Genomic DNA, 4,064 nt, shown 5'->3' on the forward strand with positions numbered 1-4,064 from the left:
AGCCGTCTGTTGTGAATAAATCAAAATTATACCTATTTTTTGGTCAGATCGGCAAAATATATAATATTTTTTGGTGTGCCGCAGAATTTTAGTAATTAGTGTATGTGCCATGAGGTGAAAAGATGGAAAATCGCTGCATTAAATCTTGCCCCTCTGATGTGTGCAGATGGTCAGGACAGCTCTGTCTGCAGGACAGGGAACCATGGTGCAGCGCGCTGTGTTGCTGTCTGCCCAGCATCACCCTAAGTAGCTAGTTCAGTGATAGCGAACCTTTTGAGCTCGGCGTGTCAGCATTTTGAAAAACCCTAACTTAACTCTGGTGCCGTGTCACATATAGAAATTTTTTGATATTTGCAACCATAGTAAAACAAAGATTTATATTTTTGATATTTATTTTATATATTTAAATGCCATTTAAAGAAAAATCAACCAAAAAAATGAGTTCGCGTGTCACCTCTGACACGCGTGTCATAGGTTCGCCATCACTGAGCTAGTCATTCCCCACCGAGCCTGCCCCTGACCTCTAGCTCTAGTGTGAGAAAGCCGCCCAAGAAAGGCTGGCCGGCATGCTTCATCCCCCTGATTTATTTAGGGATAGGGATCTGGACCCAGCCTAACAAACCCGAGGACTCCCCCGAGCTATTGCTAAAACTCTCAGGGAAAAGACTTCCCTTTCCCCCAGAAGTGCCCGCGGTCAGAACCTAACAGCTGAAGCTACTTCTGGCCATTTCCGACACCCTGTGGGAGAACCTGCTGCAATGAGACCTTCAGGGACAGAGGCAGAGAGACAGGGTGGCCAACCTGCCCAGTCTGACATTCCTGAAAGACCCATTCCCAGGACCCACCCTCAGACCTGGGCAAACAGGGATGGCTGGTCTCCCCACAGAGAGATGACTTGCCAAGAAAAAGTCCCGAAAATATTGTTCCAACTTTGGATCCAGCTTTATTTGGAGTCCATCCTTGAACATCTTAATTCTGTGACTCAGTAAGTGCTGGTGTCTGTTGAAGCAACTTCGAGTTGCATTTCTGTCACTTGCAACTCAAAGAGTGACAACACATTCCCAAAGAATGTGCACATATAAATAAAACTCAAAGTTTAAAAAGCAATATAAATCAAAGTAGAAAGCATGCTATTTTTAGAATTGAAAAAAAAAATGAGGAAATGTGATCATGTGGTCACTTCTGAGGTTGAGATAGTGTTTAAAAAGCAATATAAATCAAAGTAGGAAGCGTGCTATTTTTAGAATTGAAAAAAAAATAAAGAAATGTGATCATGTGGTCACTTCTGAGGTTGAGATAGTTTATTTGATGAAGGAGCTTTGAAAAAATGTATACAAAGTGGCAAAAGGAAGAGAAGCAAATGAAAACATTATGGAAGAAAAACATCTTGGCATGAGAAAGGTCAGAGTCATGCATGAGTGAAAATTCACAAGAACAAACTTAGGGAGAAAAAGGAGCTGAAGCCAAATCCTGTAGCAGCTCTGCCTTCTCAGTAGAGATGGCCCCGCCCTGAGTGTGACAAGAGGACAATGTAGCCATGGGAAGGGAGAAAACCAGAACACCACGAGCTTCTGCAGATGCTAAACAATTCCACAAGACTTGAGGCAAAAATCTAAATAGCCACTGACACCCTGCCCTGGAGCAGGTAGGGAAAAGAAAATGCTAGAGGAATAACCAGAAAAGATAGGGAAATGGGCTTTTCTCAAGGTGACATAGTAGCAACAATTACGAAGTTCTGAGAAGTTAGAAAATATGTGTGCACCAGCATTGGGGGGGGAGGCGGGTACAGCTGACAGAGCAGGATGTTTTGTATTGTGAGTCAAAGAAGTTTGTGCTCCGGGGTTTCCTTTGAGAATATGGCCAGAGGGAGGGGTCTAGACAATATGTCTGTCCACCAGCCACAGAGGACAGACTGACAGCCACTCTGTCTGGCCTCCCTGAAGAAGGAAGTGAGACTGGGGCTCCCAAGGGACTTGTTCTGGCCCCACCATTTCTATTTCTAGTGCAAAATGGGGAAGGCCTAAGGGTTGAAAACCAAGGGGACAGTCGTTTTCTCAATAGAAAGGCCAGGTAAGAGCAGCGTGAAGATACTCGATTTAGTGCTACCTCTGTAAATGTCTTTTTTGAGTCCCACCAATTTTAAACGACTTTCACTTTGTTTTCTGGTATCTCATTATCGGGTACTAACAGGGCTGTGCTCACCTGCCTCCCTGGGGAGATGGTCTCTTGGCAGAGCTCTCACCCCCAATTTCCTGCAAGGGAAATGGAATGCGTTCGCCACAGGAAATGGGCAACTCGGAGTCCAGACTCCCCAGCACTTTCAGCTTCCTAAGAATTCCCGATAGCCGAGTGCTGGGTGTGTATGTGGTCTGGACATTGCATCTTCTGTAAGGAAAAGCATGTGTAGGAACAAAAGGGGTCTTCCTACCGGGACCCTCGTTTTGTAGCTGGGAGATGTGAGGTTCCAAGAGGAAGCCAGCATGCTACGCCGAAGACCTATAGCAAACATGGTTTTCTCTCCTGTGCCTTTCTAAGTATCATTCTCGGTCTCCCACTTGGTCTATTTGATTAGGGCTGGGAAAGGAGAAAGGGGCTAAGGAAAAAAGGGGGATGGTGAAAGTTTCTTTCTTCCTTCATTTTCTTACATTGATTTGACATTGATAAGACTGACCGTCCCTTCTGTCAAACTAATCACAGACACTTCATGCTAAACAAAACCCATGTTTTTCTTTTCTTAAAAAGCGACAATTCAGGCTTTGCTAAGTTACGAAATGCTTTCGTCTCAGTATGATAGCTAAGGAAACACATGGCTAGGACCAAACTTTTGTAAATCTGAAGGGAACAGTGAAAATAGAAAGGGGATAAATATTTAACTATAAAAATCAGCCTCTAAGTACCTAATAATCTCAAATTCAATGTCAACGATGGAAAAAAACACGGGAGAGGGAGGTCAAGCAAAAGACAATGTGCAGGACAAAAGTCAGCCCTGGTCCCCAGGCCAGTCACCCGGGACTCAGAGCCCAAACACAGTATTTCCCAGAGGTCGCTGGAGTGTCTGTCGCCCAGCAGGCCCTGCCCTGCAGCTGAGAGCACCTACCAGTGTTTCCAACTTGGCAGCCGCCCAAAAAGCAGAACAATGATTGCCTTTCTCTTGCCATAATAATGCTGTCGAGTTCATCAGAGATCCATTTTGTATTTTTCATTGAGTTCAAAGCATGCTGTTTCCTTCAGGAGAAATCCTATTGTGTTTTTTATAGTTTTAAAAATAGTTGATCTACTCGATTAGTAAAAGTAGGAATATTTTTGATGAAAAAGAAAAGAGCTTCTCCTAGGCCTCATTATTTATCTGAAGTAAAAAAAAAAACTCCACAAATATATATACATATATACATACTAGTGGCCCAGTGCATGAAATTCATGCACATTAAAAGGGGATTAATTAGAGGAAATATTTTAATATTGCTATTTGCCCTTTCTCTATAATAGAAGTGTCAGAGATGAAAGAAAATTAGTAAAATGTATATGAAAATCTTCCTTCTCTCAGAGTCTGGGGCACACTGCGTGACCCAAAGTCAATTCCCCGCCCACCTGCGGTGCCTCAAAATCACGTGAGACCCAGACCCAGCTGGCCCCACCCTCACTGGGCAAGATCCAGACCTGGCCGGCCCCACCCTTGTCAAGCCCCGCTGGGCGGGTGGCATGGCCTGAGGTTCCCCATCAAGCCCTGCTGGGCAGGGGGCACAGCCTGAGGCCCCCCATCAAGCTCTGCCGGGCAGGGGGCACAGCCTGAGGTCCCCCAGCCTGGGCTGGGGCAGGGCGTGCACCTTGAGGTCCCCTGTCAAGCCCCATCGGGCAGGGGGCGAAGTCTCAGGGCTCCCATCAAGCCCCACCTGGTGGGGGGCACGGGCTCAGGTCCCCTGCCCCGGCCCAGCACCACACAGCCTCAGGTCTCTGCTGATTGCTCGTTAAGGCTCATTATAGGAACTTGGCCTCCACTGTGGGTGCAGCCATCTTTGTGATGGCGTGGTGGTCAATTTGCATATTCCCTCTTTATTAGATAGGAT

The 4,064-nt window shown here is 45.8% G+C and overlaps 1 protein-coding gene across 1 annotated transcript in view; it reads right to left on the reverse strand.

Annotated features, from left to right (window-relative positions):
* The window catches only part of GCNT2 (glucosaminyl (N-acetyl) transferase 2, I-branching enzyme (I blood group)), a 68,997-nt gene that overhangs the window by 62,801 nt on the left and 2,132 nt on the right, over positions 1-4,064 (reverse strand). The gene's annotated exons all lie outside the window — the stretch shown is intronic.

Source organism: Myotis brandtii, unplaced genomic scaffold (assembly GCF_000412655.1).
Source record: "Myotis brandtii unplaced genomic scaffold, ASM41265v1 scaffold649, whole genome shotgun sequence".
NCBI classification, from domain to species: domain Eukaryota; kingdom Metazoa; phylum Chordata; class Mammalia; order Chiroptera; family Vespertilionidae; genus Myotis; species Myotis brandtii.